At 49.5% G+C, this 13084-nt stretch overlaps 1 pseudogene; it reads right to left on the bottom strand.

Moving 5' to 3' along the window:
- Window positions 1-12947: 12947 nt before the first annotated feature.
- Window positions 12948-13084, bottom strand: part of LOC144888397 (uncharacterized) — a 15842-nt pseudogene continuing 15705 nt past the window's right edge.

Here is a 13084-nt window from a genome sequence, read left to right as displayed (position 1 = left end):
ACTTGCCAGGCCGCCTCCAGGACGCCCGGGCATGTCCAGACTCGCCTTTCCAGGGCTCGCCCAGAGCGTCCGGGCATGCCCGCTCTCGCCTTTCCAGGGCTCGCCCAGAGCGCTCGGGCACGCCCAGCCTCGACTTGCCAGGCCGCGTCCAGGACGCCCGGGCATGTCCAGACTCGCCTTTCCAGGACTCGCCCTTGACACCCGGGCATGCCCGGTCTCGGTTTTCCCGGGCAAACGCCCGTGCATAAATGTGTATATATATTGCTGCCCGATAAACGGGTTTTTTAGGAATACCTGAGCTGTTTTGTTTCAATAAAGCAACTCGGACGAATTCCGTCTTTGGTTGCGTCAATTCTTTTGACTCGCGTTGGAGCGCACGCAGCTCCTTCAGTGTAATGAATTGTGGTAAAATGTCACCCTCCTTCCTGCAATTGTTGATGTATAAAGATCAAAGGGCATTCCCGTAGTTAATTCCATAAAGCATACACGAAGGACACCATATATCCCTGTTCAGTAGTTATATCCTTATTATGTGTATTAGTGTAAGGCTGTGTCTTCCATTAATGAAATACTCCATTGCACTACATTAAATAAGAGTAGATCCCCTTTCCCTTCACATTCCCCTTCCAACAAATTGCCAACTGTTCCCTCCGCGACTCCATTCGCCATGTGCTCCGGCTCGGAGAAGAAGGGCGGGTCTCCACCTCGTCATAGAGGGGAGGAGTGAGCCAGCCCCGAACAACCAACCAAGCACAAGGGGTTTGGTTTGAGAGGGCGGAGGAAGAGCGATCGGGGAGGTTCGAAAAGGTTCAAGGGTGGGGCTATATATAACCCATGGGAAACGCCCCCACCTCAGATGGGTTCGGAGAAGTGCGAGAGAAGCGCAGGGAAGCCTTTGACAGAAGTGCGAAACAGAAGCGCGGGGAAGCCTTGACAGAAGTGCGAAACAAGAAGTGCAACGAAAGAGTTGCGCCCCACCAGTAGTTTTGGCTCCACCAGCAGTTGACTCCACCAGGCCACTTCGACCCGTTACCCCGCGGGAACCAGATTGCGGTGGCATCGGTGGCCGTCGAGGTCCAGCCCGACGTCCCGTGCGGGATCAAGCCCGAACCATCTGCCCCAGCTGAACCTTCCCATTCCTCCTTCCAGCATTCATTCCTGCCATTCCATCCTTCTTGTGTACGTGAGTTTGTTTTGTTTGTCTTGTCCCAGGGAATAAGTTAAGCTTGTATAGTTAAGCTGGTATTTTCACTGTGTCACCTGCTTTTTCCATTTTCCCTGTATATAACCTTGACTGCACCTTTTGCTTTAGTGTGTGTAAATAATAAATCCTGTTATTCTTCTGTACGTCTTCTTCTTCCTCTTTACATTCGGTCTCTTTAGAGGTTTCCATATTGAATATCTGTGGCGCGATTTTGGCCAACGTCCAGGAATCGGGTTAGTCGGGGTAACTGTTAGGGCCGCAGCACCATCTGCTCGGCAAAACAACATCCTATCCGTGGTCCGTAACAATTGGTGTCTGGGTCGGGGTAACTGTTAGGGCCGCGGCACCATCCGCTCGGCAAAACAACATCCTATCCGCGGTCCGTAACCATTGGTGTCTGGGAGTGAGATACGAGGCCCGAACCAAATTTTTAAAACATCAAGAAAAAATTTGGTCAAAATTTGGAGCGGCCAAGATTTAGTTTTTAAAATCCCAAATTGAGTCGCGCCATGGCTAGTCAAGGCAATCGGATGCCGGTGGGGGAACTAGAAGAGGGGTTAGGGGTAACCCAGGACCACAGGGAGGAAATGGAGGAGAGCAATGAGGAGGTGGTTGAGAAGGTGTCAGGCGTGCAAAATGGCGCCCTCGCGCACGTGGGTGTGGCGGCACCAAATTTAGCGGCGCCCGTGACCATAGCAGCACCGGTGGATTCGAACCTTTCTTTGCTACAAATGGGGGCCCTTATGGACAAAATGGGTGAGCGAATAAGTGACGAAGCGAGGGCTGATAGTGAGCGATTGAGGGACGGAGCGAGGGCTGATAGTGAGCGATTGAGGGACGAAGCGAGGGCTGATAGTGAGCGATTGGAGGGCCAAATGGGAGCAATGAGGGATGAAGCGAGGGGTACCGGTGAACGGTTAGACAGTAAATTTGAGGGGTTAGATAATAATTTTAAGGGGTTGGACAGTAAATTTGAGGGGTTAGACAACGGGATAAAAGAGGTGAAGAATGGGTTAACGGGGGTGGAAAATAGAATGGCTGCCCAGGAGAATCAGATAGAGGGGGTGAAAAATGGGTTAAGGGGGTTAGAAAACACAATGGACGACAAATTGCGGGAAGTAGGGGAGCAATCCGCCCGGGAAATCAAACGGATGGGGAACCAGATAGAGGAGGTGAAAATCGGGGTAGAAACCAAATTGGATGCCCAAAGGGATGAATTACGACAGATGAGGGCGGCATCCACAAAAGAGATGGAGGAGATGAAGGAGGAAATACGACGAGGTGTAAGCGAGGAGGTCTCGGGGGTACGCGAGGAGGTAAAGCGAGGTGAGAAGCGTATGGAGAAAGAGGTGAGAAATGGAACGGCTAGGTTACAGGGGGGCATAGAGGACCTGACGCAGGAGGTGGAACAGCTGACGGTGGGACAGACGGAGTTAGTGGAGCAAGTACAAAGGAACACTGCGGTACTAGGAGGGTTAAAAGCGACACAGAAAGAACTAAAAGACGACTTGATAGCGACGAAGAGGGAATGTCAGATGGTACGTGAGGGACTGACAACGAGGTTGGACGAGGTGACAGAAGTAATGGAGACAAAGGACCGGGAGATGAGGACGCACATAGAAACGGTTAAGGTGGCGTTAGAGGACGAGATTGAGGAGACGCACCGGGAAATGAAGGAGGTAAAGGAAAAATTAGAGGAGGTGGAAGAGGGGGTGAGTGAAATTAAGAAGAGACGGAGGGAAACTAAGAGGGAGATAAAGGAGGAGGTGATGGAATATGTACAAGGTCGGTGCTCAAATCGTGATGGTGTGCTTGCTAACCAAATAAAGAGTTTGCAGGTGGCGAAGGAGGTGCGACGATGAGGTGCCAAGGTGGGTGGCGCTATATTCGGAAATGTATATGATGTGAGGGGAGCTTCAGTCGGCTTGGGGGTTGATTTGGATCCGGGTGTTCGTGAGAGGCCATTGGTGAAGTGTGTGACAGGTACGGTGTGCGAAGGAGGAGGTGTGCGAGAATGTCCGACTCTGGGGTGTGTGAGGAAAACGTGCGCGCCGAGGAGTGAGTGTGTTTTCGAGAGTGAGTTAGTCGTAGCGCGTGTGCGAGGGGGCACATGGAAGCGCGGGGTGGTGAGTGTTACGGAGAGTGTAACGGGAGAGTGTGCGCAAGAGGATGCGCGAGAAAGGTGTGTAACGGACGGGTGCATGAGGGAAGAGTGTGCTGTCAAGAGTAAGGGAGAATGCACACCTGTGGTGAGTGTTACGGAGGATGTAACGGGAGAGAGTGTGCGAGAAAGGTGTGTAAGGGACGGGTGCATAAGGAGAGAGAGCGTGGTCAAAAGTTAGGGTGAGTGCGCGACGGAGTGTGGAGGTGAGAGTAGTGAGAGTGACACGGAGCGTGAGTTGGTTGTGGCAGGTGAGAGGATGCACACCTGGAATGGTAGAGCGTGTGTGGGAATGCACACTTGAGTTAGTAGTGAGGCACGTGGTTGGGTGTGCAAGTGAGAGCACACCTGTGGTTGTCACAGAGGAGGTGACCGAGGAGGGGGCGCGAAGAGGTGTGTTGGTGAGGTGTGCGAACGACGGGTGTGTGCAAAGGTGTGCGGTGGTCAGGTGTGTGACAAAGTCTGTAAGCGGAATGAGTGTACCTGGGTGTGTCAGGGAAGGTGCAATGACAAAGAGCATGGAGACGGCTGGATGTATGAGCAAGGAACGGGCTGCGGGGTGTAAGCATGCGAATGGAGCATCGACGCTAACCGGGTTAGCGGTTAGAACGACGTTTAGCCGAATCGGGCCCTCGGTATGTGCCGGGCTTCGCGTGCCGCGAGGACCAGCGGGGATCCGAACCACGGTGGTTTCGAAAGAACCGCCGTACGCGATCCACGCTGGGCCTCGCTCGGAATGGTCGCGTCCGAGCTCCGCCAGGCGGAGCGGGCGGTCCGGTTGGAAGGGCCGACACAGCGACCCCTTGTGGTTGCCGCGCTCCGGCCGGCCGAGATTGGGGCATCGGACGGTCCCGTGCCCCGATGGTGCGTGGAATCTCAGGCCGAGTAGACCGCCTTCCCTGCACCGAATGCCGGACGGACCCATCCGCTGGCAACGAACCACCCGCATTCATTGCTCGGCTTTGCGAAGCCGAGCTTTGGAGATGAATTGGCGCACCGAGAGGCACTAGTGAGTAGACGGTGACGAGGATAGTGTTTTGGACCCGAAATTAGAAAAACGAAATTTGATGATTGGCAAGATTGGCAGAGTGATGATTGGCAAATGATTGGTAGTGATTGGCAAATTTTTGATTGGTTGAAATTTGGTGAGCAAAATTTATAGTGAGAGATACCTGATGTGGTGGGATGGCAACTCTGCCATCTCTCACAACGGGGGCAAAGGAGCACTAGTTTTATGGGGTTTGGCAGTGAAAACTAGCCCGGGAGGGTGAGGATATAATGATAGGGATCTAGAGAAGATGACCTGAGGTAACGTTAAGATTAGGTAGTGACAATGATACCTGTAGTGGGGACGCAGGTAGATTAGTTTGGATGATAATGACGTGGTATGTGCTTAGTTTAAAGGGAAGACGGGGAGCACTAAGTTAGCAGGGCAACAGGTAGTTCAGATGATGCCGTGTGTGTGAGGATCGAAAGTGTATTGAGCAGGGTATGAGTAAATGATTGTGAGTTGTAGTGTGATTGCACAGGTGTGCAACTGGACAGGTGTATGGAGCAGTGTGTGAGTGAGTGATTGTGATTGTGAGTTGTGCTGACCGAATGGTCCAGGAAGGAAGGAGGGTGCAGGTGGCACCAGGTGTGATTGCACAGGTGTGCAACGACAGGAGTGTGGAATACATGGAGTCTGGAATATATGGAGTATTGGAACGGATGGTCGTGGAGTGAGTATGGTGGAAACTGTGGAGTGGAGTGGATGGTGCGAAGGTGTGAATGGGGGAAGGATGGACCCCCATCACGAATACCCAGGGAGGGTAGTGTAAGTGTTAGGTAGAGGGTATAGGTAAATTGTGGTTGGATATTGGCATCTGTGGTGCGTGGTGGAAGAAAGGTACTTGAATGGGTGCATTAGTGTTGTGGAAATGGCTGGGCGTGTAGCCTGTTAGTGTGTGTAGTTGGTTGGCACTCCGCCACTGTTAGGATGTCGGCCAGGTGAGGCCGCAGGTGGGCTCTGGGAGCCGGTAGAGTTGTTGTGGATGGGGCCCGAGGATCCGGAGGACGGACCCGGGTAGCCCAGTGCCAGAGGGCACCAAGGGGTGACAGAGCCAGGAGGGGCCTTCCCCAATTAGATAGGTGAGGGTGAGGAGCTAGGTAAGCTCGGGTGGCAACTACAGTGGTGGAGGTGTGCAGGTGGGTAGACCTGCTGGGAGAGCTACACGACCCAGCCCGGAAATTGTGCAAGAGCACCGGGAGATGAATCGGGGGAGTGAGACCCCAAATTGAGAAGCACCACAGTTTGGTCAATGGGAATTGGTTTTTAGAACCCATAGTGTAAGTTGGCCAATGGATTGGCAGGGAAAGACCCCGGGTAGTGTAAAGTGTGTTAATGTCATTTAGAGGATAGTTAGGATTAAGAATCTCCTCGCACCATCTGCATCCACTCACCTGGGATGACGTACCTCCACACCATGCCAGGTTGTTTTTATTATTTTTATGATGCAAATGTTTTGGATTGTGAGACGCATCATGACGTGGGTGTGACATTGTGTTTGTTGTTCCATCTCTCCCTCCTTATGAGAATTGATGATGAATTGGTGATGGCAAATTTGGTTAGAGGGATTGTGGGAACGAATTTGGTATAGGGGAAATATGGGGAAGACGTGACATTAGCGACGAATTTGTAAATGTGTAGATTTTGTAAATATGGGGTTAGGGCAAGGGTAGAGTAGGTGACAGGGGGGGTGACGTACGGTAGGGACGAGCTTTCTCACTTCGCTCTCCGTACGCACTTCGCCTTGCATTGCCTGTATTGATGTGTACCCTTGTGACCTTACCCCTCGCTCATCTGTCTTTTCCCCCTTTGTCTCCCACATGAGGACCTGTGCGCCACTGGGCGCCGAGGGGAGCGTGCGTGAGTCCGCCATTATGCGCCCGAAACTCCCAGAACCACAGCTGTCTGCATCGATGCACCACATTATGGACCACATGTCTGTGGCTGAGCACCACTTATGGACCCCATGGGTTGGGGCATGGCCCCTCTGCTGGAACCGGCCATGAAGGCCCGAGATCTTGCTGGCGGACCTTGGTCACAGGGCACCGATGCCCCCCAGGTGAACCACACGTAGTCGTCCCCTGTGGGCCATAAAAAAAAAAAGGACACGTTTGGGCAAGTTTTATTGCAAATAGGCCGCCAGCAAAGAAGATGACAACAACTGGAAGAAAGCAAATAGCCAGCAGAGGGAGCCGAAGAGCAAGAGACCACCAGCAGGGTTAGGGGTTGTTTGGTTATTTTTATTGAGAACTGTGGTGACTGTGCACCGATTGGTGCTTGAGGGTGCTTTGGTGTATTTTTGGGTGCTTTCATGGTGCATCGATGCAGGGCAGACTGTCCCCCCCCCCCCCCCCCCCCCGAAAGAACGATCACAGGTCCTGGGTTGCGTTTTGTAAATAAAGTAGAGTCATTGTAAATAATGCGCCCCCACCGTAAATGTATAGTTTGAAGACCAATTCCGCAAGTCGGTTAGCTGTGGGCGTGAATCTGTTAGGCAGGGTGCAATGGAGCAGCGGGACATATTTATTTATGTTTTAAAACTGTCGCACTCAGGGTCAGGTTAAATGTAGAGGGAACTACACCTACGTGCCACACTAAGGTAAAAGTTCATAGGCCTGGGACGTGCCTAAGGGGAGGAGGGTGCAGTGTTGTGGACATGAGAATGTTGTTTTTTTTTTATTGTTGTATAATGAATTGTGGTAAAATGTCACCCTCCTTCCTGCAATTGTTGTTGTATAAAGATCAAAGGGCGGTCCCATAGTTAATTCCATAAAGCATACACGAAGGACACCATATATCCCTGTTCAGTAGTTATATCCTTATTATGTGTATTAGTGTAAGGCTGTGTCTTCCATTAATTAAATATTCCATTGCACTACATTAAATAAGAATAGATCCCCTTTCCCTTCACATTCCCCTTCCAACAGATTGCCAACTGTTCCCTCCGCGACTCCATTCGCCATGTGCTCCGGCTCGGAGAAGAAGGGCGGGTCTCCACCTAGTCATAGATGGGAGGAGTGAGCCAGCCCCGAACAACCAACCAAGCACGAGGGGTTTGGTTTGAGAGGGCGGAGGAAGAGCGATCGGGGAGGTTCGAAAAGGTTCAAGGGTGGGGCTATATATAACCCATGGGAAATGCCCCCACCTCAGATGAGTTCGGAGAAGTGCGAGAGAAGCGCGGGGAAGCCTTTGACAGAAGTGCGAAACAGAAACGCGGGGAAGCCTTGACAGAAGTGCGAAACAAGAAGTGCAACGAAAGAGTTGCGCCCCACCAGTAGTTTTGGCTCCACCAGCAGTTGACTCCACCAGGCCGCTTCGACCCGTTACCCCGCGGGAACCAGATTGCGGTGGCATCGGTGGCCATCGAGGTCCAGCCCGACGTCCCGTGCGGGATCAAGCCCGAACCATCTGCCCCAGCTGAACCTTCCCATTCCTCCTTCCAGCATTCGTTCCTGCCATTCCATCCTTCTTGTGTACGTGAGTTTGTTTTGTTTGTCTTGTCCCAGGGAATAAGTTAAGCTTGTATAGTTAAGCTAGTATTTTCACTGTGTCACCTGCTTTTTCTATTTTCCCTGTATATAACCTTGACTGCTCCTTTTGCTTTAGTGTGTGTAAATAATAAATCCTGTTATTCTTCTGTACGTCTTCTTCTTCCTCTTTACATTTGGTCGCTTTAGAGGTTTCCATATTGAATATCTGTGGCACGATTTTGGCCAACGTCCAGGAATCGGGTTAGTCGGGGTAACTGTTAGGGCCGCGGCGCCATCCGCTCGGCAAAACAACATCCTATCCGCGGTCCGTAACAATATATACATACACATGTATACCATACATATACATATATATACAGACTTGGCATTTAATATGGAAAACAAAAATATTTCTTGACTTGGGTTTACTTTCTTAAATCAGTATATCAATCTGGTGAGTTTCTTTTACACTTTGGTGATTTATTTGTTAAAAGAACCATGTCACTGATTGTCTGTCACAGCAAGAAGTCAACAACAGGATTATATCACAGGTGGCGTGGCAAAATGTACGGACAGGTGCATTTGATGATTAGCTTCACAGTCGGGTATACAAGGGTTGTTGCGTTCTGTATTAGTGGAAAATAACTGCTGCACATCTCCAAAAGTTATTGCCGCTTCCTCTGGAGATGGTCCGTCAACTCGACAATGCTGTTTGTGATGGAGTGGTGGCTTTACGAAATTACGGCATGAAACAGCGTGCTATTGCTCGGCAGTATGGCATCACTCAAGGTCAGGTGTCAAAGATCATGAAACGAAATGCTCAGAGGGGTGTCCCTACTCCAATACCGAGGCCAGGACATCCCCGCAGAACCACAAGGAGGGATGATCGCCAGCTGCACCGTTTAGTCCGTAATGGCCGTACCAAGTCAGCTAATCGGCTTACGGCTGAGTGGCAGCAACTGACAAATGTGCCTGTATCCAGAAGGCTAGTCAACCAACGACTGGTTTAAGCAGGCTATCGTGCCAGGCGTCCCCTGAGAAAGCCATGCCTGACCAGACAACACCACCAGCGCCGATTGCAGTGGGCCAGAGAGCACCGTCAATGGCAGCCAGGACACTGGAATCACGTGATCTTCAGTGACGAGTCTAGATTTCTGGTCTATCGTCAAGATGGCTACGTCCGAGTGCGCAGACAAGTGCATGAAGCCTACAACAAAGATTGTATAGTGCCAAGAGTCCAAGCTGGAGTTGGTGGGGTGACCGTTTGGGCTGCTTTTCATGCAGGGGGCAAAACTGACCTGGTTGTTCTTTTTGTTTTTGTTTTTTTGTATACAACATCGAGGCTCGTGAAAGAGCGAACATTAATCACACAAAAAGACAAACCGACACACAAAACACAAAAAACAAGGGGAGCAGCAGACAAGATGGGGAGAGAGGGGGAAGGACACAAAAGAGAGGGGGAAGAGGGGGAAGGACACAAACACAACATTTGAGAGCAGGGACATCGGGAGGACTTGGGGGGAGGTGGGAGAGGAATAAAACATATGAACACTGCAAGGACTCTGGGGTGAATTACCGGGGGTAGAAAAGATCAAGGTTTTCGATGGGGGAAGATAAGAGATGGTGGTGAACAGCTGTTTTAAAGACCTGGAGGGAGGAGTGGGATTGAAGGGAGTGGGGGAGTTTGTTCCAGAGGCGGGAGAAAAGGGGAATGAAAGAGTGAAGGTGAGCAGAGAGCCTAGACTTTGGCAGTTTAACCATAAGAGGGTTGCAGGCAGATCTTGTGCGACCTGAAGGAATATTGGGGGGACAGAGCACAGAGAGAGCTGGGGGAGCAAGGCCGGAGAGGAGTCGGTAGAAGACAGAAAGACCACCAACCTGCCTGCGGTGAGTGAGTGAAAGGCCCTCGGTGTTGACTACATCGCAGGAGATTCCAATGATTCTGAAAGCTTTGGCCTCAACAGCGTGAAGCCGAGCAAGGTGTGAGGCAGGAGCACCAGCCCAGAGGGGGGAACAGTATTCCATTGAGCTGCGGATGAAAGCCTTGTATGTGGTGAGGAGCTCAGGTGTGCCAAGGAAGGACTTCCCACGACGGAGGATGCCCAGTCGGCGACTGGCTTTGGAGGCCAGCTTGGAAATGTGGTTTTCCCAAGAAAGATCATGGCAGATAGTGAGACCCAAAAGCTTGAGCGACAGAACTTCTTGGAGAGGATTGTTGAGAAGGTAGATGGGAGGGTTGTCCAGTCGGTCCTTTCGGAGAGACATTGTAAGAGTGTGAGATTTGTCAGGATTGAAAGACATGTTCCACTTGTTTGACCAGTCTGTGATTTTGTCCAGGTCTGCAGAGAGTGAGGAGGCTGCAGACTGCCTATCTGAGGGATGAGGAATGGAGCGACAGAGAGTAGAGTCGTCAGCAAAGAGATAGAGAGGATTTTCAAGAGAGTCAGAGAGATCATTGATGAAGACCAGAAAATGCACAGGGCCCAGAACACGACCTTGGGGAACTCCAGCCTGAACAGGAAGAGGAGATGAGAGAAACCCATTCAGGGCCACACGTTGACTACGACCAGAGAGGAAGTCCGCCAGCCATGCGTGGAGATTTCCATGGATACCAAAGGAGGAGAGTTTGGTGAGCAGAGCAGGGTGCCAGACCGTATCGAAGGCACGTGAAATGTCAAGGGAGACAGCTCTAATTTCCTGTTTGGTGTTGAGGACCTCCATCCATTGTTGAGAAAGCAGAAGCAGCATGTCCAGAGTAGAGTGACCAGGTCTGAAACCAAATTGATGATCAGAGATCAAGCCATTGGAGAAGAGGAAAGATTTAATATCTGAAGCAATGATGGATTCCATGACTTTGCTGATAATTGGGAGAAGGCTGATTGGTCTGTAGTTGCTGGGATCTGTTTTTGCACCTTTTTTGTGCAAAGCGGTGATGTGTTCAAGTTTTCTGAATGGAAACCTGAACCAGTTCAAGTACAGGGTCATTTTGGAAGAAACATTGCTTCCATTTGCTCGTGCAGCCTTTCGAGGAAACTTTGTCTTCCAAGATGACAATGCACGGCCTCATCGTGCTCGCATCATCCAACACTTTCTTGCTGACCATGGTGTAGAGCATATAGAGTGGCCTGCCATGTCCCCGGATATGAATCCGATAGAGAACTTGTGGGCAGAATTAACGCGTCAAATCGACCACTTGGACGAGCAGCCGACCTCTGTGCGTGAATTGCAGCAGGCTATTGTCACTGCATGGCAAGCGATTCCTGTCCAAACCTTGGCAAATCTCGTGAACAGCATGCCTCTAAGTGTCCGTGCTCTCCTGAATGCTCGTGGGGGTTACACGAAGTACTGAACTGTAATTTTACTGTCCGTAATCCCAGTCGTAATTTAACTTTTGTTTTTGTTAAAAAAATTTGGCTAATGTGCAAAATAAAGAGATACTTCTGGAAAACGTACAGAAGTTTAACGCAGTACTGTCCATGAATTGAGTTCGATATCAGTTTACATCACTTTCAAGGATCAATTTATTTGTTTCGAAATGTCAAATGTGGTTCTTGTTTCTTTTAAAGGTCACATTAACAAAATCTAGAATAATTTCAACATAATTCCAATGAACTTTAGGTGCTAAGACATCTTGAAAAGTAAGTTCACCCCCAGAAAAAGAATATTCCATATTAAATGCCAAGTCTGTATATATCCAATCAATCAATCAAATCATATCCAATCAATTGAATTTACCACAGGTGGACTCCAATCAAGGTGTATAAACATCTCAAAGATGATCAAGAGAAATGGGAGGCACCTGAGCTAAATTTCAAGTGTCACAGCAAAGGGTATGAATACTTATGTCAATGTGATATTTCAGTTTTTTCTTTTTAATAAATTTGCAAAACTTTCTAAAATCCTGTTTTCTCTTTGTCATTATGGGGTATTGAGTGCAGATTGATGAGGGAAAAAATGAATTTAAACGATTTCAGCATAAGGCTACAACATAAGAAAATGTGAAAAAAGTGAAGGGGTCTGAATATTTTCTGAATGCACTGTATGTACACATACCTAGTGGTATACCTGGTGTTGGGTGAATGGTTAGGGCGGTGGGCTTCTGACTTTTATTTTCGTGTATTTGGGGATTTGGGGTCAAGGATTGGCTTGATGTAGCCTCAGTCAGGGACATAATCTATCAATATTGTGATAATGGAGAAATTACTTGGGAGTATTTTTTGTGGTTGATTCCAACCACTGGAATAATATTTCTCTCGCGAATCATTGGAATCTCCCGCGATGACGCTATCTCCGAGGGCCTTTCACTCACTCACCACAGGCAGGTTGGTGGTCTTTCTGTCTTCTACCAACTCCTCTCCGGCCTTGCCCCCCCAGCTCTCTCTGGGCTCTGTCCCCCAAATATTCCTACAGGTCGCACAAGATATGCCTGCAACCCTCTTATGGTTAAAGTGCCAAAATCAAGACTCTCTGCTCACCTTCACTCCTTAATTCCTCTTTTCTCCCGCCTCTGGAACAAACTCCCACACTCCCTTCAATCCCACTCCTCCCTCCAGGTCTTTAAAACAGCTGTTCACCACCATCTCTTATCTTACCACATCCAAAACCTTGATCTTTTCTGCCCCCGTTAATTCACCCAAGATCCACTTTTTTTGAAATTCCGACTTCTTTCCTGGAAGTTCTATCAGTGTGCATGTGTTTTTTTGTTTTTTTTTACCTCTCACCACACCCCCCCCCCTCCCCTTGCCTCCTCCCCCCAAGCCCTCTGCCTCCCACAGATCTCCCGATGTCCTTGTTCTCTAATGTTGTTCTTGTGTGCTTCCCTCTTTCTCCCCATCTTGTCTCCCGCTCCCTTTATCATGTTTTGTGTGTCCATTTGTTGTTTTTTGTGATTGATGTTAGCTCTTACACGAGCCTCGATATTGTATACAAAAAAAACACGGTCGATATCTGTTCGGGCTTGTGTAAGTAACATCGTAGTCGGACTTGCAGTTGGATTGGCGAGCTGTAACTCAAGTTCCAAAAAAACATGGCCGCAGGTTGAGGCTTTCGGATTCCAACATTCCCTTATTTCACGATAGCTGCAAAGAACACAACACTAAAAAGACGATTTCATACCTTACAAAATTCCCATAGGAAAATCTGAATATAAACCAAATGCCAACAATAAAATGGAGTCCAGAGTGGAGAAGCGCTAATTACAG

This window comes from Myxine glutinosa, chromosome 12 (genome assembly GCF_964187855.1).
Source record: "Myxine glutinosa chromosome 12, kmMyxGlut1.1, whole genome shotgun sequence".
Taxonomy (NCBI): Eukaryota; Metazoa; Chordata; class Myxini; order Myxiniformes; family Myxinidae; genus Myxine; species Myxine glutinosa.
This window is presented reverse-complemented; position numbering and strand designations above follow the sequence as displayed.